Raw genomic sequence first — 26721 nt, 5'->3', positions numbered from 1 at the left:
GCATTGTCTGTCTTGTCGCAAACGTGTACATACATACTGGTCGATCGGTTGCTCTGCAACGATGAACCATGGCCGAGTAAGTAGCGGCACATGTCATAGTAGAACCCCCCACGTAGCAGTTCAGGTTGTCCCGTCTAAACCGTGTACACGTACATAAAGCCACACACCAAAAAATCATGGCCACGTACGTACATACGAGCGGGGTCTCGAAACGCGTACTCGTGCATACGGACGGCCAGAGCTCATGTACATGGAGAGGCAACGGACGACAGCGACGTTGTCCTGTTCATCTTCAGCTAACTGGCTGGGTCGGAACGGAGGAAACAGCGTTGTGTTCACCGGGAGCCAAGTGACTGGGTCGAAACACGTCCTGTTCATCGGGAGGCAGCAGAGTGGGTCCGAATGGGTTGTGTTCAATGGGAGCCTACTGGCTTGGACGGAACAGCCGAAACGGGGTCTGGTGTACCGCAAAACGGAGGAAAACGGCCTTGTGTTCGACCGCGTACGGTCGAAACAGGGTCATGTTCATCGAGAAGGGTCTGGCATACCATAAAACAGAGGAAACAGACTTGTGTTCAAGCTCCTACGGTCGAAACGGGGTGCTGTTAATTGGGAGGGTGTGGTGTACCGCAAAACGGAGGAAACGGACTTGTGTTGGAGCGCCTACGGTCGAAACGGGGGTCCTGTTCATCGAGAGGGGTGTGGCATACCGCAAAACGGGACTCCACTGGCTACTGTTCATCTAGCGTCTACTGCCTCGCTCTAGCCTCCACGGGCTACTGTTCATCCACCATCGACTTCCTCCAGCCTCCACCTACTACTGTTCATCCCCCGTCGACTTCCTCCAGCCTCCACCAGCTACTATTCACCACAGGGTCCTGTTCATCCAGCCTACACCGGCTACTGTTCAACCAGCCCTCTCCATGGGGTCCTGTTCAACCACCCCTCCACGGGCTACTACTCAACAAGCCCTCCACCGGCTACTGTTCAACCAGCCCTCCACCGACTTTTGTTCATCCAGCCCTCCATGGGGTCCTGTTCATCCACCCCCAACTGGCTCGATCGGGGTCCTGTTCATCCAGCGGCAACGACCTCTACTACCACGGGGTCTTGTTCATCTAACCCCCACCAGTAATTGTTCATTCAACCCCCCAACAACGCTCACTATTCATCAAGAGACAGCAGGTTCGATCGGCTTCAGTTAGCAGCAGTAGAGAAGAAATCGCTCGATCGGGTTTAGTTAACAGCCAGATCGATCGATCGGTCGGGTTCAGTAACGCGTAGTCTGCAGTGCAATCGCTCAGGTTCAGTAGGCGAACGCCTCGCTCGGGTTCAGTTAGAGCCCAACGCCTCGCACCCACGCGCGTACAAGTACGAGAGAAACACGCAATCCCTCCGTGCATCGCTCGGCCCCGACCACCCACCGTAACCGGGAACTCCCTGATATTTTCCTCGCCCTCGCTTCTACCATAATTTTTTCGTCATCGACGGCGCAAAGAATTTCATGCAGGTGCGTCTTCGGCCCGCCCAGGACGAAAAGCCCATTTTCTGTCATGATTCTTTGTCATAGAAGTAGGAGCCCACCACATCTATGATGATACCGGGTTTTGTCACAATTATCGTCATAGAAGTGTCATAAGCATGACAGAAAAAATTCGATCGGCCCAAAATGTCACGATGTGTGTTTTTTTAGTGTTAGGATTTGTCACTCCGAGTATCGGAGAGGTATCTCTGGGCCCTGTCGGTAATACACATCATAAGCTTGCAAGCAAACAACTAAGGAGTTGGCCATGAGGAGATGTATTACGGAACGAGTAAAGAGACTTGCCGGTAACGAGATTGAACTAGGTATGAAGATACCGACGATCGAATCTCGGGCAAGTAACATACCGATGGACAAAGGGAATTATGTATGTTGTCATAACATTTCGACCGATAAAGATCTTCGTAGAATATGTAGGAGCCAATATGAGCATCCAGGTTCCGCTATTGGTTATTGACCGGAGATATGTCACAGGAAGGGGTTCCGGGCACCCCTGGCAAAAGATATGGGCCTTATGGGCCAAGAGGGGAAACGCACCAGCCACAAGGGGCTGGTGCGCCCCCCATATGGGCCGTCCTAAGGATGATAAGGAAAGAGGAGAAGGGAAAGGAAGGTGTGGACTAGGATTCCCACTTCCTTCCCTCTCCCCCCTCTTTGCTTCCCCCTCCGACAAACATGGCAGGGGGCGCGGCCAAGGGCAGGAGCCCAAGTAGGATTCGGTCCTACTTGGGGCACCCCTTTGCCTCTCCCCTCTCCCTCCCACCTATATATATGAGGAGGGGGGTGCCTAGCAAACGACAGACAATTGTTTAGCAGTGTGCGGCGCCCCCCTCCACTGTTTACTCCCTCGGTCATATTTTCGTAGTGCTTAGGCGAAGTGAAAATGCAACTATCCCTGGGTGGTTTTGGTAATTCCTAACAACATATAGCTCATTGAGCTAATACTATTTCAAGATAAACATTTCAGGAAAGCTCAATGATTGGCATGGCATGGATTAGAAATGTGGACTCCTCAAAATGCTAAGGACAAAAGATTGGCTCAAGCTCTAAAGCTCAAGACTCTACATTTTACTTTTAGTGATCCAAGATCACATTGAGTCCATAGGAAAAGCCAATACTACTAAAAGGGGATGAGGTGTTTCCTAATGGGTTACTTGCTCGAAATGCTCAGTGATATGCTCCAAAACCCCTCAACCACTTTCTCGTATCCACATTTGTCCCAAACCAAAAGTCAAAATCGGCCCCACCGAAACTTTCTATCCGGCGTCACCGAGTTCAGTTGACATAGCCACTGCCACAAAACCCTAGTCATTTCGGTCTCACCGATAGGGATCTCGGTCTCACCGAGATGGGATTGCAAACTCTCTGTTTCCCTTCGTAACATTTCGGTCCAACTGAAATGAGCAATCGGTCCCACCGAGTTCGCATTGCAAACTCTCTGTTTCCCCTTCGTAACGTTTCGATCTCACCGAGATGAGCGAATCGCTCCCACCGAGTTTGCCTGACCAACGCTCTGGTTAGCTTATTACCAAAGTCGGTCTCACCGAGTTTGTGTAATTGGTCCCACCGAGATTACGTTATGCCCTAACCCTAATGAAATCGGTCTCACCGAGTTGACATGTCGGTCCCACCGAAAATCCTAACGTTCATATTTTGAACTAAATCGGTCTGACCGAGTTTCATTATTTGGTCCCACTAAGTTTGGTGATTTGTGTGTAACGGTTAGATTTTGTGTGGAGGCTATAAATACCCCTCCACCCACTCTTCATTCGTGGAGAGAGCCATCAGAACATGCCTACACTTCCAAACATACATTTTCTGAGAGAGAACCACCTACTCATGTGTTGAGGTCAAGATATCCCATTCTAACCATATGAATCTTCATCTCTAGCCTTCTCCAAGTTTCTTTCCACTCAAATCATCTTTCCACCAAATCCAAACATGTGAGAGAGAGTTGAGTGTTGGGGAGACTATCATTTGAAGCACAAGAGCAAGGAGTTCATCATCAACACACCATCTATTACCTTTTGGAGAGTGGTGTCTCCTAGATTGGTTAGGTGTCACTTGGGAGCCTCCGTCAAGATTGTGGAGTTGAACCAAGGAGTTTGTACGGGCAAGGAGATCGCCTACTTCGTGAAGATCTACCCTAGTGAGGCAAGTCCTTCGTGGGCGATGGCCATGGTGGGATAGGCAAGGTTGCTTCTTCGTGGGTGGAGTCCTCTGTGGACTCGCGCAACCGTTACCCTTCGTGGGTTGAAGTCTCCATCAATGTGGATGTACGATAGCACCACCTATCGGAACCACGCCAAAAATCTCCATGTCTACATTGCGTTTGCTCCCTCCAAACTCCTCCCTTTACCTTCATGTGCAATGTTTTACATTCCTCTGCTATACTCTTAGACTTGCATGTGTAGGTTGTTTACTTGACTAGTGCTAAGTTGCTAAAATCTGCCAAGACTTAAAATTGCGAAAAGGCAAGATTTTTATTTGGTCAAGTAGTCTAATCACCCCCCTCTAGACATACTTTCGATCCTACAAGTGGTATCAGAGCTTTGGTCTCCATTTGCCTTGATTTCCATAGCTTTTGGTGATCATAGCCTTGGTTTCACAACCTAGAAGAGTATGGCGTCTAGCGAGGGAAATTACCACAGTAGAGGTCCTTACTTTGATGGTACTAATTTTGCTAGTTGGAAGCATAAGATGAAAATGCATATTCTTGGACATAACCCTGCCGTTTGGGCTATTGTGTGTATTGGATTGCAAGGTGAATTCTTTGATGGGAGAGAACCGAACCGTGAAGCTACCGCGGAAGAGTTAAAGATGCTGCAATACAATGCTCAAGCTTGTGATATTCTTTTCAACGGATTGTGCCCCGAAGAATTCAACAAAATCAGCCGTCTTGAGAATGCGAAGGGAATTTGGGATACTTTGATTGATATGCACGATGTACCGACTCCGTCAAGGAATCCAAATTGGATGTGCTTCAAAGTCAACTTGACAAGTTCAAAATGAAGGATGGTGAAGGTGTCGCTGAAACGTACTCTAGGTTTGCTCTCATCACAAATGAGATTGCCGGCTTAGGAAGTGAAGAGATGACCGATAGATTCATCATCAAGAAGATCCTAAGAGCCTTGGACGGAAAATATGATACCGTGTGCACATTAATCCAAATGATGCCCAATTACAAAGATCTCAAGCTAACGGAAGACATTGGAAGAATTGTTGCTCATGAGATGTCACTTAAGGATACGGAAGAGCTCCAGAACAAGTCAAGTGGTGCTTACAAAGCCTCATGTGATGCTCCCACATCATCAAGTGAGAAACAAGCCTTCAATGAAGAATTGAGCCTAATGGTGAAGAACTTCAACAAGTTCTACAAGAGTAGAAGCAAGGAGAGAAGTTCCAGGTCAAAGTCCTACAATGACAAAAGATCTTCAAGTCGTGAACGAAATTGCTACAATTGTGGAAGACCCGGACAGTACTCCAATGAGTGTACGGCTCCCTACAAAAGAATAGAAGATTCTCCCAAAATAAGAAATAGAAGAGAAGAATCACCACCAAGAGAGAGAAGGAGTAGAGATGATCGCTATGAATGTAGACCCTCTCGGAGAAGCAAGGATTCGGAAAGGAAGGACAAATCATCAAAGAGCTACACAAAACGAAAACATCAAGCTCATGTTGGTGAATGGGTATCCGGCTCCGACTCCGGCCATCACTCTGAAAGAAGTTATCACTCCGACTCTGAATACACTCAAGATGAAGGTGTTGGTGGCCTAGCACTTGTGTCAACCAACTCCTACGACATATTTGACTCACCAAATGAAGGAATTGGAAGATGCTTCATGGATAAAGGTCCAAAGGTAACACACCCCGAGTATGTTGGTTTCAATAGTGATGAAGATGATTTGCTAGGAGATGATGATTTACTTGTTGACAACTCTAGTTATGAAAACTATGATGAACCTGCTATTAATCATGCTAATCAAGATAAAACGAATGACGACGGTAAGAAGGAGATTGAGCGTCTAACTAAAGAACTAAACACTCTTAAGTTAGCTCATGAAACTACCTTGGAAGATCATCGAGAACTTTTAAAGACTCATGAGAAGCTACGCTTTCAAAAGCTCAACCTTGAGCAAGAGCATGAGTTCTTAAAAGCAATCAATGATGATCTTCGCAAGAAAAGCTCTTCTTACATTGCCAAGCGTTTACTCTTGTCTACTTACATGCCACAAGTAAAATCTAGCAACAAGAGTAAGAAAGATTCTTCAACTAGTAGTAACAATAACCATGCTAAATCCAATATTGTTGCTTCTAGTAGTTCTCTTGATTCCACTAATGATTCTCTTAGCCAAGTTACACTTGAGCAAGAAAATAGCTTATTGAAGGGAATTATAGAGAAAGGTGTTTACAAGAGCCTTGTCGGAAGTAAGCAATTTGAGGAAATTGTACGCAAGCAAGGAAGGCACCGGAAGAATCAAGGTGTTGGTTTTGAACGAAAGTTCAATACGAATGGAGTTGAGTGGGAAGAAGATCGATACCCCAAGACGAAGTTTGTTCCTCAACAAGAGAAGTATGATCCTACTTCTTTCCAAGGAACACAAGCTCAAGATGATCTTCCACCACAAGACCACAAGCAAAAAAGGCAAGGACAAGCTTCAAGAGGAGATTGATGCATTTTAAGAAGCTCCCAAGGCCTCGGTCAAGTGGGTTCCCAAGACTACAACAAGTTCCACTTCATCAAGTACGACTACAACTCCAAGGATTCCCATCAAGATGGTGTGGATCCTGAAGAAAAGGAACTAGAGAGTTCTTGAGGGTGAGTCCGCCAACAATGATGTGAACACAACAATGCTTTATGTAAATGTGGTAACCCCACTTGTGCTTAAATGATGAGTATGACCTATGATCAAATGTTCTCATTTGACTCCTAAGTCAATATACTCATATATAGATGACCTAGTCATCACAAAATTGCTTGATAGATTCTAGAATGTTTGTGCATGCTTTGTCACATATTTCATTTGCCATTTTATTGTGTGAGCATGTTGATTGCATATTTTACTCATTCGAGGACATCCATTTGTTGCTTTGATTGTTTGGTTTTTTTCTCTTTTGCCAAATGGATGGACAAGAATGCCTAAGAACTCCCTCTAGCTATCTATGCTTTTCTCGTCTCAAATTCTATTCATGCTACATCACAAAGTTTGATCAAGTCAGATTTGAACCACTCTGTGTGAGGAGCACTTGGAGTCCCCGATTCGTCATAGACTTAAACTTCCAAAATCTCTTTGTGCATTTCGGTATGACCGAGTCATCCAATTCGGTCACACCGAGTTCACTAAGTTGATCTAGGTTTTCCATCTTGGTGCAATCGATTTGAACTTTTCGGTCACACCGAGTTGCAGTAACCGCTTGCGATTCTGCATCTTGGTGCCACCGAGTTGTTCCACTCGGTCACACCGATAGGGTCGAGATATATAAACCCATGGGTGAGATTTTGGAAATTTCTTCAGACTCCTCAGCCCGCGCATGTGTCCTGCTCTGCCTCCTCGGGTCTGCGGATCGTCTCCTCGCCACCAGCGACCTCCCACCGCTGGTTTCCGTCGTCGTCAACGGATTTCTGCTCCGCCGTTGCTGCCGTAGCGAACTCCCGCTGAACTAGGGTATGGGTTTGACTCTATGTGCTATTCCTTTAACTCTGATTCATAGCACATTGCTTTGCCATGATCATGACCATGTATGCAAACAATCCATCCACTGAAAACTTCCTTTAGGTTAGATTGGATTTGAAAATTTAGGGTTAGGTCTCCGCCGAACTCATCTTAGACCGACCGAGTTTTAGAAATCGGTCTCATCGATTTGGCTTAGGCCATAGCACATGCATTTTCGGTCTGACCGAAAACTGCACATCGATGCGACCGAGTTCGACTCTCTGTGAAACCCTAGCAGTCTCGGTGCCACCAAACTGTGACTCGGTCTGACGGAGTTCACTAGTTTAGGCTCCAAAATTGCTTTGGTATCACCGAGTTTAACAGATCGATAGCTCCGAAATGCTTTCTGTGGGGAACTAAAACTATGTTTTTGAGTCATCTGTTTTGCAAAAACTCTGCACTTTGTGATACTCATCCACTCTACCTCATCTACATCTATTCACAGGGTTTGCTGTCAGTAAGATTGCCAAGATGTCTAACCAGAGTGACAGTCAGAACAGATCTGAAGAACATGTGCAATTGAGTGAGGGTTCAGATCCCTCAAGCAGCTATGATGAGGGCAGTAGAAGCACACCTAGCAACTTGCCCAAGGCAGCCACCAGAACCAGGAAGAAGAGAACCTCAGACTCTGAGGATGAGGACTATGTGGCTGTTGAGGATGAGGCCAGCTCAAAGAAGAAAGTGTTGAAGAAAGAATATGGCACAGCTGCTGCAACAAAGCCAGGGATGCACAAGAAGGCACCTGCCAGAAGAATCCCAATGTCAAAGCCAAGGAAAGCTCCAACAGGAGAAACCATGAAATTCACCATAGAATCGGACGATGGTGAAGCAGCAGGAGATGACAAGAAAAAGAAGAGGGCAACAACCACAACTGCAAAAGTTCTCGTAAAATCAACTATGGTAAGAGATTCTGAAGAAGAGGAAGAAGAAGAGGATGCTCCAGCACCCAAAGCTCAGAAGCTCATGGGAGATGCTATTAAGTCAGGGGCTGCTCCATCAAAGCCCAAGCCAGCTCCCAAAGCTCAAGCTCAGAAACCCCCAAAGCCCAAGAGGAACACTAGAAGTATTCCTGCTGAAGAGAAGAACAAGGCCCAAGTGCCTCAAGTTGAAGAAGAGGATGATGAGTCTCTTATTTTGAGAAAACTGAAACCCAAGATTCCAGACCACAATGATACTCATCCAGTGGCTGAAGACATGCACATCAGAAAAGATGCTGGACTGAGATTGTGGAGATAGTCTGATCCCTATGTTGTGAGGAGAAGGACTGCAGTTGATTACAGATTTCATGGCAAAGAACAACAAGACTTCTATGAGACAATTTTGCTTGACAAGAAGCCAATTGTATGTGACATGAGATGGGTTGATTGGGAATACCCCAAGGAGAAGGAAGATCACTTCCCAGGAGTCTATGACAGCTTCAAAGCATGTGGAGTTGACAAATTTGTTGGGAAGAATCTCACAAAATGGAATGATGAGCTGATCATGCAGTTTTACTCCACTGCTCACTTTTACCCAGATGGGAAGATCATATGGATGTCTGAAGGTACTAGGTACCAATCCACTATTGAAGAATGGGCCAAGCTGATCAATGCCCTAGAGGAACATAAAGATGACTTGGATGTGTATGCCAAGAAGAAGAAAGACCACAACTCAATGGCAAACATGTACAAAGAGATCCCAGATAAAGCTTTGGAGACACACAAGCTTGGATCTATACATTACTTGTTGTCTGGTCTGCCTACCATCAACACAAATCCTAAGACACACACTGCTACCCAAGTCAGGAGATCACAAGATGATCAGAGGACATTCCATCAACCTGCTACAACTGTTTGATGTCCCTCAAAAGTTCAAAGTCATGAGCCTGATTGTAGAGACAATCAAGAGGACAGATGCTGACCAAAAGAGAAGTTGTGGGTATGCTCCACATATTCAGGAGCTCATCAATGCTAAGATGGGCACAGGAACATACTTGTTGGACAAGGAGCATCTACCTCTCTATCCTGAATTTGAAGACAATAAGGTCGTAATGAATGAGGAGGAACCATCATCAGCTCAAGTACAAGAGAAGAGAGCTAAAGCTAAGGTAGAGAAAGCTGCCAAGATGCCAAGTGTTGAGGAAGCATCTCAAGTTTTCCTGAAGACCAAGCAAGATCAGCTTGCATATCTGATCCAATCTACACTAAGGATTGAGAAGGGCTTGGCCATCCTGACTCAAAACCAGGAGAGTCTGGAGAGGATCATAGAGACAAAATTTTATGATCTTGATCTGAAGGTTACTGAGATACAAACAGCAGTTGAGCAGCTCTAGGAGGAAGCAGAAGAGAGGAGAGGGAAGGCAACTACTGATGCTTTTCAGCGAGTGCCAAGGAGTTAGAGGTCTGCTGCAGTGCCTGTACCTGATTCTAGAGCTACATCATCTGCACCAGCAGCTACAGCTTTAGTGCCACCTCCAGCAACCACTCCACCAGCTCCAACTACATCAATAGATGCCTTCGTCCTTGGAGTTCTCTCTACACCACCTCCCGAAGACCAAGCCTGAGAGACGCATAGCACTATGCATTTTCAAACTTTTTGGTAACTTGTTGCCAAAGGGGGAGAAATATGTATAGATCATAGGCTTCGAGAGAGAGAGAGAGAGTGTGTTTTGCCTTTTATCTCTCTTGCTTTTGGTTGAACCTTTTTATGCGCTTGGTTGATACTCTATGTCTTTGTCTGTGTGAGAAACTTGTTTGATCATGTGATTGATCATATGCTACCTTAATGCTTGCTTCGATGATGTTATCTCTTATATTCCATTTATGATCACTCACTTTGATTGGTGATGAGTGCATGTTTTTTTAATTTTTATCATTTTGAGCGCTCCACCAAGATGTATGTGACATGGAAGAGTGACCCATGATCCTAATCGATTGTGCATTTGCATTCAGAAGCAAATTTTAAATAATGCACAAATTTAGGGGGAGCTCTTGCTTATCACATACTTCTCAAAGTGACGATGTTTTTCAATCTTATGATCATTTGTCGAAGCTTTGATCTATATGTTGTCGTCAATTACCAAAAAGGGGGAGATTGAAAGTGCAACTATCCCTGGGTGGTTTTGGTAATTCCTAACAACATATAGCTCATTGAGCTAATACTATTTCAAGATAAATATTTCAGGAAAGCTCAATGATTGGCATGGCATGGATTAGAAATGTGGACCCCTCAAAATGCTAAGGACAAAAGATTGGCTCAAGCTCTAAAGCTCAAGACTCTACATTTTACTTTTAGTGATCCAAGATCACATTGAGTCCATAGGAAAAGCCAATACTATTAAAAGGGGATGAGGTGTTGCTTAATGGGTTACTTGCTCGAAATGCTTAGTGATATGCTCCAAAAACCCTCAACCACTTTCTCATATCCACATTTGTCCCAAACCAAAAGTCAAACTCGGCCCCACCGAAACTTTCTATCCGGCGCCACTGAGTTCAGTTGACATAGCCACTGCCACAAAACCCTAGTCATTTCCTCACCGATAGGGATCTCGGTCTCATCGAGATGGGTGTGCAAACTCTCTGTTTCCCTTTGTAACATTTCGGTCCAACCGAAATGAGCGATCGGTCCCACTGAGTTCGCATTGCAAACTCTCTGTTTCCCCTTCGTAACGTTTCGGTCTCACCAAGATGAGCGAATCGGTCCCACCGAGTTTGCCTGACCAACTCTCTAGTTAGCTTATTACCAAGTCGGTCTCACCGAGTTTGTATAATCGGTCCCACCGAGATTACGTTATGCCCTAACCCTAATGAAATCGGTCTCATCGAGTTGACATGTCGGTCCCACCGAAAATCCTAACGTTCTCATTTTGAACTAAATAGGTCTCACCGAGTTTCATTATTCGGTCCCACCGAGTTTGGTGATTTGTGTGTAACGGTTAGATTTTGTGTGGAGGCTATAAATACCCCTCCACCCACTCTTCATTCATGGAGAGAGCCATCAGAACATGCCTACACTTCCAAACATACATTTTCTAAGAGAGAACCACCTACTCATGTGTTGAGGTCAAGATATCCCACTCCAACCATATGAATCTTGATCTCTAGCCTTCTCCAAGTTGCTTTCCACTCAAATCATCTTTCCACCAAATCCAAATCTGTGAGAGAGAGTTGAGTGTTGGGAGACTGTCATTTGAAGCACAAGAGCAAGGAGTTCATCATCAACACACCATCTATTACCTTTTGGAGAGTGGTGTCTCCTAGATTGGTTAGGTGTCACTTGGGAGCCTCCGTCAAGATTGTGGAGTTGAACCAAGGAGTTTGTACGGGCAAGGAGATCGCCTACTTCGTGAAGATCTACCCTAGTGAGGCAAGTCCTCCGTGGGCGATGGCCATGGTGGGATAGACAAGGTTGCTTCTTCATGGACCCTTCGTGGGTGGAACCCTTCGTGGACTCGCGCAACCATTACCCTTCATGGGTTGAAGTCTCCATCAACGTGGATGTACGATAGCACCACCTATCGGAACCACGCCAAAAATCTCCGTGTCTACATTGCGTTTGCTCCCTCCAAACTCCTCCCTTTACCTTCCTGTGCAATGTTTTACATTCTGCTGCTATACTCTTAGACTTGCATGTGTAGATTGTTTACTTGACTAGTGCTAAGTTGCTAAAATCTGCCAAGACATAAAATTGGGGAAAGGCAAGATTTTTATTTGGTCAAGTAGTCTAATCACCCCCCTCTAGACATACTTTCAATCGTACACGAAGCCTTGCGAGGATCACTTCACCATCACCATCACCACGCCGCTGTGCTGACGGAACTCATCTACTACCTCGACGTCTTGCTGGATCAAGAAGGTGAGGACGTCACCAAGCTGAACGTGTGCAGAATGCGGAGGTGCCGTGCGTTCGGAACTTGATCGGTTGAAGCGCGAAGAAGTTCGACTATGTCATCCGCGTTGTGAAACGCTTCCGCTTACGGTCTACGAGGGTACATAGTGCTGACCCACAAGTATAGGGGATCTATCGTATTCCTTTTGGTAAGTAAGAGTGTCGAACCCAACAAAGAGCAGAAGGAAATCACAAGTGGTTTTCAGCAAGGTATTCTCTGCAAGCACTGAAATTATCGGTAACAGATAGTTTTGTGATAAGATAATTCGTAACGAGTAACAAGTAAATACAATAACTAAGGTGCAGCTAGATGGCCCAATCCTTTTTGTAGCAAAGGACAAGCCTGGACAAGCCTTCCCCCAGGACACATGGGAATTGTTGTCAAGTTAGTTTTCATCATGCTCATATGATTAGCGTTCGTTACTTTGATAATTTGATATGTGTGTGGACCGGTGCTTGGGTGCTGCTGTGACGCCCCCGATTTGACCGTACACTAATCATGCACGCAAATGTGTACGATCAAGATCAGGGACTCACGGGAAGATATCACAACACAACTCTACAACATAAATAAGTCATACAAGCATCATAATACAAGCCAGGGGCCTCGAGGGCTCGAATACAAGTGCTCGATCATAGACGAGTCAGCGGAAGCAACAATATCTGAGTACAGACATAAGTTAAACAAGATTGCCTTAAGAAGGCTAGCACAAACTGGGATACAGATCGAACGAGGCATAGGCCTCCTGCCTGGGATCCTCCTAACTAACTCCTGGTCGTCGCCAGCAGGCTGCACGTAGTAGCAGGCACCTCCAGTGTAGTAGGAGTCGTCGTCGACGGTGGCATCTGGCTCCTGGGCTCCAGCAGCTGGTTGCGACAACCAGATAGAAAGGAATGGGGGAAAAGAGGAAGGAAAGCAACCGTGAGTACTCATCCAAAGTACTCGCAAGCAAGGAGCTACACTACATATGCATGGGTATATGTGTAAAGGGGCATATCAGTGGACTGAACTGCAGAATGCCAGAATAAGAGGGGGATAGCTAGTCTTGTCGAAGACTACGCTTCTGGCCATCTCCATCTTGCAGCATGTAGGAGGGAGTAGATGGTAAGTTCACCAAGTAGCATCGTATAGCATAATCCTACCCGGTGATCCCCTCCTCGTCGCCCTGTTAGAGAGCGAACACCGGGTTGTATCTGGCACATGGAAGGGTGTGTTTTATTAAGTATCCGGTTCTAGTTGTCATAAGGTCAAGGTACAACTCCGGGTCGTCCTTTTACCGAGGGACACGGCTATTCGAATAGATAAACTTCCCTACAGGGGTGCTCCACATAACCCAACACGCTCGATCCCATTTGGCCGGACACACTTTTCTGGGTCATGCCCGGCCGCGGAATATCAACACGTCACAGCCCCACCTAGGCTCAACAGAGAGGTCAACACGCCGGTCTAAATCCTATGCGCGCAGGGGTCTGGGCCCATCGCCCATTGCACACCTGCACGTTGCGTACGCGGCCGGAAGCAGACCTAGCCTAGCAGGCGTTCCAGTCCAATCCGGCGCGCGCCGCTCCGTCGCTGACGTCAAGAAGAGCTTCGGCTGATACCACGACGTCGAGTGCCCATAACTGTTCCCGCGTAGTTGGTTAGTGCTAGGTGTGCCCTAACGCGGTAGTAGGTGATACCCACGAAGGGGGGAAACATCCGGGAAGGTATTCCCGGTGTTTCGCGTTTTCGGACAGATGAACCAGAGGTGAAATGTTACAGGTTCACTATGCTAGGGATGCATGGCGAGCGAACGGGCTGCGTATCTGGATTCGTCTCGTCGTTCTGAGCAACTTTCATGTACAAAGTATTTTCATCCGAGCTACGGATTATTTTATATTAATTTATAAAGATTTAAACATTTTTTAGATTTTAATAAATTAATTTAATTCGAAATTTAATTAAGGCATCAGCATGATGTCAACATGACTTCAGCAGTCAACGTTGACCATTGACCTGGTCAACCTGACAGGTGGGTCCCACCTGTCAGGGGCTGTTAGCTAATTAACAGTAGTTAATTAGGTTAATTAGTTATTAGGTTAATTAATCTTAATTAGTTATTATTAACAGGATTAATTAAGTTATTTAATTATCTTAATTAATTATCTTTGTTATTTATATATATATTTATTTATTTTTATTAATTATTCTTTTAAAAAAAATCCTTTTTTATATACGTTCTGTGGGCGGGCCCCACTGTCATAGGCCTATCTGGCCAGGGCGGGGGCCCCTGTGGTCAGTGACCCAGGGTGGGGCGGCGGCTGTGGCCGGCCAGCCACGGCTGTGCTGCGCGCACGCGGCCACTGGGCGAAGCCAGGGCACGGCGAGGCCGGAACGGGGCCGGAGCGGGCGCGTGGGCGCCGGCGCCCGACGCGGCCAGCAGGGGAGGGGGGAGGAAGGGGTCGGCGCGTCGCCCGTGGCCGGGACCGGAGCAGCGGCGTGGCGGGGCGAGGGGACAAGGCGGCGCGACGAGACCAGGTATGACAACGGGCGTGGGCGGCTGCGACTGGGCTCGACGGGCACGTGCGGCCGAGGCGTGGTGGCAGCAGCAGCAGGCAGCACCAGCAGCGGCGGGGGCAGGCAGAGCGAGCGCACGCGCGGGCGGCCGTGCAATTGCACGAGCTGGCGCGTGAAGGGCGAAGCGGGGCACGAGCTGGGGCGCGCAGGCGGTTGCTGGATGCGGCGGCGGCGCGGCCACAACGCGAGGCGGGGGTGTGGTGAGCGCGAGGAGTGCGGACAGCAGCGGGGAAAGGAGCGACGGGGGCGCTCACATGCGTTGACGAGAGAGGGGGCGGCGTGGCTTGTTGGAGCCGGCGAGGGAGAGGCGGGGAGGCATCGACGAGGCCGGGTGACGGCGTGGCGGAGCCGGAGACGGCGGGCGGCGAAGCAGGTACTCCCCGGCTCCGATCCAGCGGCGTGGGAGTCGAAGGCGAGGCGAACGGAGGTCCAGGGCATGGCGGCGATGAGGCGGCGGCGACGGCAGGGACTACGGGCGGCGAAGGGGTCGATGCCCCTCGATCTGGATCGGGGGAGGGGCAGAGGAGGGCATTGTGTGGGGGGGAGTGGGGTGACTCGGGGGTTAGGGTTTCCTGGGGTGGGGGATAAGGGAGGCCGGTTGGGCCAGGGTGGAGCTGGGCCAGTGGGGTTGATGGCCTGCTGGGCCGGAGCCCAGGGGGATCCTTTTCCTTCTTCTTTGTTTTCTTTTTATTTATCCTTTTCGATTTATTATAGTTTCTATTTATTTTAGATTTAATAAAATACAAAAGTGGCACCTAACTTAGTGTTACAAATTGTGCCTTTGCCACTATAAATTTAGTTCTTCAAAATAAAAGAGTTTGTAATTGTTTATTCTTTTTTAAAAGAATTTAAGTAATTGTTTAGCCCCTGTTTTAATTAATTTCTTGCATCTAAACATTTTATCAAAATGTGGTTTTTCCACCACAATCAGCCATGATTTATTTTCTAAAGTTTGAACATTTTAGTTTTCAGTTTTAATTTAGTTTTCTTTATTGAAAACTTTTATTGTTTGCCTCTATTTTAATTTAAATTTGTATCGATTTTGAACCATCGCGAGATCAACAACAGTAACCGTGGTGACGTGGCATCATTAGCGTGGGATTACTATAGCCTAATTATCCGGGCGTCACAGCTGCCCTTCCTTGGACAAGCCTCCCACTTGTCATTAACCCCTCTCGCAAGCATCCGCAACTACAAAAGAAGTATTAAGGTAAACCTAACCATAGCATGAAACATATGGATCCAAATCAACCCCTTACGAAGCAACGCACAAACTAGGGTTTAATCTTCTGTCACTCTAGCAACCCATCATCTATTTATTACTTCCCAATGCCTTCCCCTAGGCCCAGATAATGGTGAAGTGTCATGTAGTCGACGTTCACATAACACCACTAGAGGAGAGACAACATACATCTCATCAAAATATCGAACGAATACTAAATTCACATGATTACTTATAACAAGACTTCTCCCATGTCCTCAGGAACAGACATAACTACTCAGAAAACATATTTATGACCAAGATCAGAGGAGTATTAATTATCATTAAGGATCTGAAAATATAATCTTCTACCGGATAAACCAACTAGCATCAACTACAAGGAGTAATCAACACTACTAGCAACCCACAGGTACCAATCTGAGGTTTTGGGACCAAGATCGAATACAAGAGATGAACTAGGGTTTGAGAGGAGATGGTGTTGGTGAAGATGTTGATGTAGATTGACCCCCTCTCAATGAGAGGATCGTTGGTGATGACGATGGCTTCGATTTCCCCCTCCCGGAGGGATGTTTCCCCGGCCGAACAGCTCCGCCGGAGCCCTAGATTGGTTCTGCCCAGGTTCCGCCTCGAGACGGCGGCGCTTCGTCCCGAAAGCTTCCTTCTGATTTTTTCCAGGTCAAAACACACCATATAGCCAAAGATAGGCACCGGAGGCCTGCCAGGGGCCCACAAGGTCGGGGGCACGCCCAGGGTGTAGGGCGTGCCCTCCACCCTTGTGACTGGATGATGGCCCCCCTCCGGTACTTTCTTCGCCCAATATTTTTTATATATTCCAAAAACATGCTCCGTGAAGTTTCAGGACTTTTGGAGTTGTGTAGAATAGGTCTCTAATATTTGCTCCTTTTCTAGTCCAAAATTCCAGCTGCCGGCATTCTCCCTCTTCATGTAAACCTTATAAAATAAGAGAGAATAGGCATAAGTATTGTGACACAATGCGTAATAACGTCCCATAATGCATTAAATATCAATATAAAAGCATGATGCAAAATTGACATATCAACTCCCCCAAGCTTAGACCTCGCTTGTCCTCAAGCGAAAGCCGATATCGAAAAATATGTCCACATGTTTAGAGATAGAGGTGTCGATAAAAATAAAATACGGACATGAGGGCATCATGATTATCTTTAGAATAGCAGCATATAATGCCATATAATTTCTTATGTTAAAGTAAAAATTCATTCACAAGGTAAAGTATGAATCAGAAACTTCATTCAAAACTAACAAACTATGATCTCAGTCATTGAAGCAATTGCAATTTATTGTAAAATCAGAAAGAGTCAATTAAAGAGCTTTTCACCAAGTCCACATACTCAGCTATCATTTAGTCTTTTACAATTGCTAACACTCACGTGTTATTTATGGGTCCAAAGCTTCAATCGGACATAGAGAAAGATAGGGGCTTATAGTTTCGCCTCCCAACCTTTTACCTCAAGGGTAACATTAACCATAATACTTTATGATAGCCTACATCCGAGTGGATATATATATATCCGGATCTCTCCAACACATAGTGCTTGCCAAAGGAAAAACTGTAAAAAGGAAAGGTGATGATCACCATGACTCTTGTATAAGGGTAGAAGATAAAAGTAAAAGATAGGCCCTTCGCTGAGGGAAGCAGAGGTTTTCATGCGCTTTTATGGTTGGATGTACAAAATCTTAGTGCAAAAGAACGTCACTTTATATTGCCGCTTGTGATAAAGACCTTTATTATGCAGTCCATCGCTTTTATTTCTTCCATATCACAAGTTCGTATAAAGCTTATTTTCTTCACATTAATAGATCATACATATTTAGAGAGCCATTTTTATTGCTTGCACCGATGACAACTTACTTGAAGGATCTTACTCAATCCATAGGTAGGTATGGTGGACTCTCATGGCAAAACTGGGTTTAGGGATGTTTGGAAGCACAAGTAGTATCTCTACTTGGTGCAACGAATTTGGCTAGCATGAGGGGGAAAGGCAATAAGCTCAACATGTTGGATGATCCATGACAATATAACTTCTATTCGGATATAAGAAAACATAACCTATTATGTTGTATTCCTTGTCCAACATCAACCTTTTAGCATGGCATATTTTAATGAGTGCTCACAATTACAAAAGATATCCAAGATAGTATATTATATGTGAAACATCTCTTTCTTTATTACTTCTTATTAATTGCAACAATGACCCAAACTATGTTTGTCAACTCTCAACAACTTTTATTCAACATACTCCTTATATGTGAAGTCATTACTCTCCCAATATATGATCTTTTTATTTATTTTTATTCTTTACTTTATTTAATTCCCTCAAAATCATAGCAAGAAAACAAAGCCCTCAACTCAAAATTACTCTTTATTATATATATCTCACGGACTCAATTACATAGATAGAGATCAAAGCAAAACTCAAAGCTAGATCATACTAAAACTTTATTCTACTAGATCAAGATATAACCAAAAGGATCGAACTAAGTAAAGCAATAAAGATAAAGACGTGAAGGTGATACGATACAGGGGCACTCCCCCAAGCTTGGCAGTTGCCAAGGGGAGTGCCCATACCCATATACTTAGATCTCTTTCTTCGGAGGTGATGATGTAATATTATTAGCGGTGATGCCTCTTAGGATAAGATTCTCTTCCTCGAGCTTATTAATTTGCTGCTTAAGATCCATTACTTCCTTGCGAAGTTTACCCGTGACGGCTAGAGATCCATCCACCCATGGATGTTTCCTCGCTGCGGGAGAAAAAGCAACACTCTTTTTCATATTTTCATAAGAGAGAAATCTAGCATTGGGAGGAATAACCGAATTTGGTATTGCTGAGCTCTGAAGTTCCTCCAGCATGAATCTAGTTTGAAGACGAGAGGTAACTTCTTGATCGTCCTCCATGGCACCCACCCTTTTTAAGTCAGCCTCCATCTCTTCCTCGTTGATTGCCCGAAGTGGTCAACTTTGTTGTATGCTCTTGGGTCCAGTGTCGGGTGAGATAGCCGACTCTCCCCAACCAATTCAAAAATGAAAACAGAGGATTTTGTCGTGGTACGGTGGTCAAAACCTTCGGGAGATTATGAAATGAATTTTTTTTCGACCAAAAGAAGTATTGTGCAAGAAAACGGAGTCCGGAGGGCACACGAGGTGGCCACAAGGACGGGGGGCGCGCCCAGAGGAGTAGGGCGCACCCTCCACCCTTGTGGTGGCCTCGTGTCTCTTTCGGACTACTTTTGATTTTCCTAATTTTTTAAATATTCCAGAACAAAGAAAATTTATCATTGGAAACATTTTGGAGTCGGTTTACTTATCGTACCACATACCTATTCCTTTTTGGAGTCTGAAACATTCTGGAAAGTGTCCCTTATGTACTCCTCCGGGGCTACGGTATCAATTATATTGGTCTCAACATTTATGGGAGTACCTGAGATGTAATGTTTGATTCTTTGATCGTTTACCACCTTCGGATTTGTACCTTCAACATTGTTGATTTTTATGGCACCGGAACGATAGATCTCCTCGATGATGTAAGGACCTTCCCATTTGGAGAGAAGCTTTCTTGCAAAAAAAACTTAAATGAGAGTTGTATAGCAAAACATGATCACCTACATTAAACTCACACTTTTGTATCCTTTTATCATGCCATCTTTTAACTTTTTCTTTAAACAACTTGGCATTCTCGTAGGCTTGGGTTCTCCATTCATCGAGTGAGATAATATCAAATAACCTCTTCTCACCGGCAAGTTTGAAATCATAATTGAGCTCTTTAATAGCCCAATATGCCTTATGTTCTAGCTCAAGATGTAAGTGACATGCCTTTCCATAAACCATTTTATATGGAGACATACCCATAGGATTCTTATAAGCAGTTCTATAGGCCCATAATGCATCATCAAGTTTCTTACATCAATTCTTTCTAGATCTATTAACAATCTTTTGCAAAATTAATTTAATCTCTCAATTGCTCAATTCTACTTGACCACTAGACTGAGGATGATAAGGAGATGCAATTCTATGATTAACATCATACTTAGCAAGCATTTTACGGAAAGCACCATGAATAAAATGTTAATCACCATCAATCATTAAATATCTAGGGACTCCAAACCTCGGAAAAATAACTTCTTTAAGCGTCTTAATAGAAGTATTATGATCAGCACTACTAGTTGGAATAGCTTCTACCCACCTAGTAACGTAATCAACAACGACTAAAATATGTGTATACCCATTAGAGGAAGGAAAAGGTCCCATATAATCAAAGCCCCAAACATCAAATGGTTCAATAACAAGTGAATAGTTCATTGGCATTTCTTGATGTCTACTAATATTACCAATCCTCTTGCATTCATCACAAGATAAGACAAACTTACGGGCATCCTTGAAGAGAGTGGGCCAATAGAACCCGGATTGCAATACCTTATGTGTAGTTCTATCTCCAGCGTGGTGTCCTCCGTAAGACTCGGAGTGGCACTTGCGTAGGATCTGTTCCTGTTCATGCTCAGGTACACAACGTCTAATAACACCATCTACTCCTTCTTTATAAAGGTGTGCATCATCCCAAAAGTAATGTCATAAATCATAGAAAAACTTTTTCTTTTGCTGGTATGTAAAACTAGGTGGTATAAATTTAGCAACAATATAATTAGCATAATCAGCATACCATGGAGTACTACAAGAAGCATTTATGACATTTAATTGTTCATCAGGAAAGCTATCATCAATAGGCAGTGGGTCATCAAGAACATTTTCTAACCTACACAAATTGTCTACAACGGGGTTCTCAGCTCCCTTTCTATCCATAATATGCAAATCAAATTCTTGTAGCAAGAGAACCGATCTAATGAGTCTACGTTTAGCATCTTTCTTTTCCATAAGATATTTAATAGCAGCATGATCAATGTGAACAGTTACTTTGGAATCAACAATATAAGGTCTGAACTTATCACATGCAAATACAACTGCTAAAAATTCTTTTTCAGTGCTAGCATAATTTCTGTGGGCACTATCTAGAGTTTTTCTAGCATACTGAATAACATTTAATTTCTTATCAACTCTTTGTCCTAGAACAGCACCAACAGCGTAATCACTAGAATCACACATAATTTCAAAGGGTAAATTCCAATCAGGTAGCTGAACAATAGGAGCAGAAATCAAGGCTTTCTTAATTATTTCAAAGGCTTCTACACAATATGTCGGTGTGCTAAAGTTTGGGCTCTTTAGCACCCCATACTTGTGCACATGCAGTCGTAGCCACACTCGCGGCGAGGCCTGAAGGGGGGCGACCGAGAACAAGATACAAGGCGAGAAGAAGAAGCCAAGCCAGAGACCAGACGACAGAGGACGAGCTGGACCCCCGACAAGATCCTTGCCGGGACGGTTCGCGAGACCCCGACAAGATCCTTGCCGGGGATTATTTACAGATCACTCACAAAGGAACCCTTGAGGTTGAGAGCTCTGACACCATCGACAATGTTAAAACCAAGATCCAAGGGCACGCGCGTAGTGACGTGCAGATCTTTGTGAGGGACTGGAGACGAGGCTCTGGCAAGATCCTTGCCGGGGACGTCTGTGAAGCCCCGGGAGGATCCTTGCCAGGGGCATCGGCAAGACCGCGACAAGACTCCGCCACCCCGTCACCACTCCAGCGCAGTGGCCAGCCTGTCAGCCTGGCAAGCACCTGCGTGGTGACATGCAGATCTTCGTGAAGACCCTGCCACCTCTCCAGCACAGCAGCTGGCTAGCCAACTTGGCACTGCATGCCTCGTCGGCGTGGACGAGTGTCAAGACGTGGCGAGGCGTCAACGGATGGGACGGGCTCTCCTCCCGTCCCCGATAAAGCTAGAGGGCACGTAAGCAGTGCATTATGGCGTTTGTCCTAAGACGCCGGTGATAAACATAGGTACTGTAGCAGCTTTACACCTCCTGTGTGTCACTGTGGCAGCCCCTTGGACATATTAGGAGGCCCACGGCGTACTGGAGGAGGATTCGAACTTTTGAACCTCTCGGCCCAGCATGCATGCGAGCAGCTAGCCAGAGCTCAAGAACACATAATACACAATCAAGCAGGACTAGGGTCTTACGCTTCTCAGCGGCCCGAACCTGGATAAAAATCCGTCGTGTTGAATTTTAGACCCTCTCTTTGCACCACTCCTCCTCCCTGCCGAACCGTAGAAGGGACCCAAGTGATCCCATAGGTGTCGACCTTCTCTATGCAGCGACACAATCATCAACAAAAACAAAAGGAACATCTTTTTGCAAGAGATTAGTGAGAGGCCTAGAAATTTTAGAGAAGTCTTTAATAAACCTCCTATAGAAACTAGCGTGACCAAAAAAACTTCTTATACCTTTAATATCTTTAGGACACGGCATCTTTTCAATAGCATCTACTTTAGCTTTATCAACTTCAATACCTTTTTTAGAAATTTTATTCCCCAAGACAATACCTTCATTAACCATAAAGTGGCACTTCTCCCAATTCAATACAAGATTAGTTTCTTCACATCTCTGCAAAACTCAGTCAAGGTTTCTTAGGCAATCATCAAAAGAAGTTCCGTAAACGGAAAAATAATCCATGAAAACCTCAATAATCTTTTCACAGAAATCAGATAATATAGCAGTCATACATCTTTGAAAGGTAGCAGGTGCAGTACATAAACCAAAAGGCATACGTCTATAAGCAAAGGTACCAAAAGGACAAGTAAAAGTGTTTTTCTCTTGATCCTCTTTTGACACGGGTATTTGAGAGAAACCAGAATAACCATCTAGAAAGCAAAAATGTGTATGTTTGGATAATCTTTCTAGCATCTGATCAATAAAAGGTAGAGGGTAAAAATCTTTTCTAGTAGCTTTATTTAATTTTCTAAAATCAATTACCATTCTATAACCTGTAACAATTCTTTGAGGAATCAATTCATTCTTATCATTAGGAACAACAGTAATACCTCCCTTCTTAGGGACACAATTAGCATGACTTACACATTGACTATCAGCAATAGGATAAATTATACCTGCCTCTAGAAACTTTAGTATTTCATTTCTTACCACTTATTTCATCTTAGGATTTAACCGTCATTGGTGATCAACAATCGGTTTAGCATCTTTCTCCAACTTAATTTTGTGCTGACATAGAGTGGGACTAATGCCCTTAAGATCATCGAGAGTATATCCAATAGCGGCAGGGTGCCTATTCAGAGTTTTCAATAATTTCTTTTCCTCATGCTCTGAAAGGTTAGCACTAATAATAACATGATATATCTTCTTTTCATCATGATAAGCATATTTCAGAGTATCAGGTAATTGTTTAAGCTCAAACACGGGATCACCCTTAGGTGGAGGAGGGTCTCCAAGGATTTCAATAGGAAAATTGTGTTTCAAAATAGGTCCTTGATTAAAGAATAGTTCATCTATTTCCCTTCTTTCATTCATAAACATATCATTTTCATGGTCTAGCAAATATTGTTCTAAAGGATCATTAGGAGGCACGCCAATAGAAGCAAGACCAATAATTTTATCCTTGCTAGGCGATTCTTTATCATGGGGTTGTCTACGAAATTTAGGGAAATTAAAATCATGAGACATATCCGCCAAACCAACAGTAACAATATCTTTCTCGCAGTCTATCTTAGCATTAACAGTATTCAAGAAAGGTCTACCAAATATAATGGGACAAAAATTATCTTGTGGGGAAGCAAGAACAAGAAAATCAGTAGGATATTTTATCTTCCCACAGAGGACTTCAACATCTCTAACAATCCCAATTGGTGATATAGTATCTCTGTTAGCAAGCTTAATAGTAACATCTATATCTTCTATCTCAGCAGGTGCAATATCATTCATAATTTCTTTATATAAGGTATAAGGAATTGCACTCACACTAGCACCCACATCACATAAGCCATGATAACAATGATCTCCAATTTTAACAGAAACAATAGGCATGCTAGCAACAGGTCTATGTTTATCTTTCATATCAGGTTTGGCAATTCTAGCAGCTTCATCACAGAAGTAAATAACATGCCCATCAATATTATCAACCAAGAGATCTTTAACCATAGCAATACTAGGTTCAACTTTAATTTGCTTAGGGGGTGTAGGTTTCTAGTATAACTCTTACAGACCACAATTGAAGCTTTAGCATGATCCTTTATTGTAACAGGGTAAGGTGGTTTCTCAATATAAGCGGCAGGAACAATTTGGATCAGCATTATAAGTAATAGTTTCTTCTTCAACTTTATTAGGTTCTACTACTTTAACTTCAATGGGAGGATGATATTTAAACGACTTCTCCTTAGGGAGATCAACATGAGTAGCAAAAGATTCACAGAAAGAAGAAACTATCTCAGAGTCAAGTCCATATTTAGTGATAAAATCACGAAAAGCATCAGTATCCATAAAAGATTTAACACAATCAAACTTAAGGTTTATACCTGACTCTTTACCTTCATCGAGTTCCCAATATTTAGAGTTGTGTTTAATTCTTTCCAGTAAATCCCATTTGAATTCAATATCCTTCTTCATATAGGAACCAGTACAAGAAGTATCGAGCATGGATCGATCATTATGAGAAAGCCGAGCATAAAATTTTGAATAATAATTTCTCTTGAGAGCTCATGATTGGGGGATGAATATAACATTGACTTAAGCCTCCCCCAATCTTGGGCGATACTTTCTCCTTCACAAGGCCAACAATTATATATATAATTCCGATAACGATGAACTAGATGCATAGGACAAAACTTCTGATGAAATTCCAATTTCAATTGGTTGTAGTTCCATGTTCCAATATCATCCAATAGCCTATACCATGTCAATGCCTTTCCCTTCAAAGATAAAGGGAAGAACTTCTTCTTGACAACATCCTCGGGCATACCTGCAACCTTAAATAATCCACAAACTTCATCCACATAGATTAGGTGCATATCAGGATGTAATGTTCCATCTCCTGCATAAGGATTAGCTAGCAGTTTCTCTATCATACCCAAAGGAATTTCATAATAAATATTTTCAGTAGGTGCAGTAGGTTGAGAAGCAACTCTTTGTTCTTCCAGTCGAGGTGAAGATACCCCAAACAAGCCCCTCAAAGGAGTATTTTCCATAGTAACAAGCGACAGTAAATTTCAGCACACTATATAAATGTTTCCTTAGAAAATTCCACTTACGAAAGGCGCTTCACTCCCTGGCAACGGTGCCAGAAAAGAGTCTTGATGACCCACAAGTATAGGGGATCTATCTAGTCCTTTCGATAAGTAAGAGTGTCGAACCCAACGAGGTGCAGAAGGAAATGACAAGTGGTTTTCAGCAGGGTATTCTCTGCAAGCACTGAAATTGTCGGTAACAGATAGTTTTGTGATAAGATAATTCGTAACGGGTAACAAGTAAATAAAGTAACTAAGGTGTAGAAAGGTGGCCCAATCCTTTTTTTAGCAAAGGACAAGCTTGGATGAACTCTTATATAATGCAAAGCGCTCCCGAGGACACATGGGAATTGTTGTCAAGTTAGTTTTCATCATGCTCATATGATTCGCGTTCGTTACTTTGATAATTTGATATGTGGGTGGACCGGTGCTTGGGTGCTGCCCTTCCTTGGACGAGCCTCCCACTTATGATTAACTCCTCTCGCAAGCATCCGCAACTACAAAAGAAGTATTAAGGTAAACCTAACCATAGCATAAAACATACGGATCCAAATCAGCCCCTTACGAAGCAACGCACAAACTAGGGTTTAAGCTTCTGTCACTCTAGCAACCCATCATCTAATTATTACTTCCCAATGCCTTCCCCTAGACCCAAATAATGGTGAAGTGTCATGTAGTCGACGTTCACACAACACCACTAGAGGAGAGACAACATACATCTCATCAAAATATCGAACGAGTACCAAATTCACATGATTACTTATAACAAGATTTCTCCCATGTCCACAGGAACAAACGTAACTACTAAAAAACATATTTATGACCAAGATCAGAGAAGTATTAATTATCATTAAGGATCAGAAAATATAATCTTCCACCGGATAAACCAACTAGCATCAACTACAAGGAGTAATCAACACTACTAGCAACCCATAGGTACCAATCTGAGGTTTTGGGACCAAGATCGAATACAAGAGATGAACTAGGGTTTGAGAGGAGATGGTGCTGGTGAACATGCTGATGGAGATTGACCCCCTCTCAATGAGAGGATCGTTAGTGATGACGATGGCTTCGGTTTCCCCCTCCCGGAGGGATGTTTCCCCGGCAGAACAGCTCCGCCGGAGCCCTAGATTGGTTCTGCCTAGGTTCCGCCTCGAGACGCCGGCGCTTCATCCCGAAAGCTTCCTTCCGATTTTTTCCAGGTCAAAACACACCATATAGCCAAAGATGGGCACCGGAGGCCTTCCAGGGGGCGCCTAGGGGGTAGGGCGCGCCCTCCACCCTTGTGGTTGGATGGTGGCCCTCCTCTGGTACTTTCTTTGCCCAATATTTTTTATATATTCCAAAAACATGCTCTATGAAGTTTCAGGACTTTTGGAGTTGTGCAGAATAGGTCTCTAATATTTGCTCCTTTTCCAGTCCAGAATTCTAGCTGCCGGCATTCTCCCTCTTCATGTAAACCTTATAAAATAAGAGAGAATAGGCATAAGTATTGTGATATAATGTGTAATAACAACCCATATGATGACCCAAAAGTATAGGGGATCAGTTGTAGCTCTTTTCGATAAGTAAGAGTGTCGAACCCAACGAGGAGCAGAAGGAAATGACAAGTGATTTTCAGCAAGGTAATGTCTGCAAGTGCTAAAATT

The sequence above is a fragment of the Aegilops tauschii genome, chromosome 4 (genome assembly GCF_002575655.3).
Source record: "Aegilops tauschii subsp. strangulata cultivar AL8/78 chromosome 4, Aet v6.0, whole genome shotgun sequence".
In the NCBI taxonomy this organism is placed as follows: domain Eukaryota; kingdom Viridiplantae; phylum Streptophyta; class Magnoliopsida; order Poales; family Poaceae; genus Aegilops; species Aegilops tauschii.
This window is presented reverse-complemented; position numbering follows the sequence as displayed.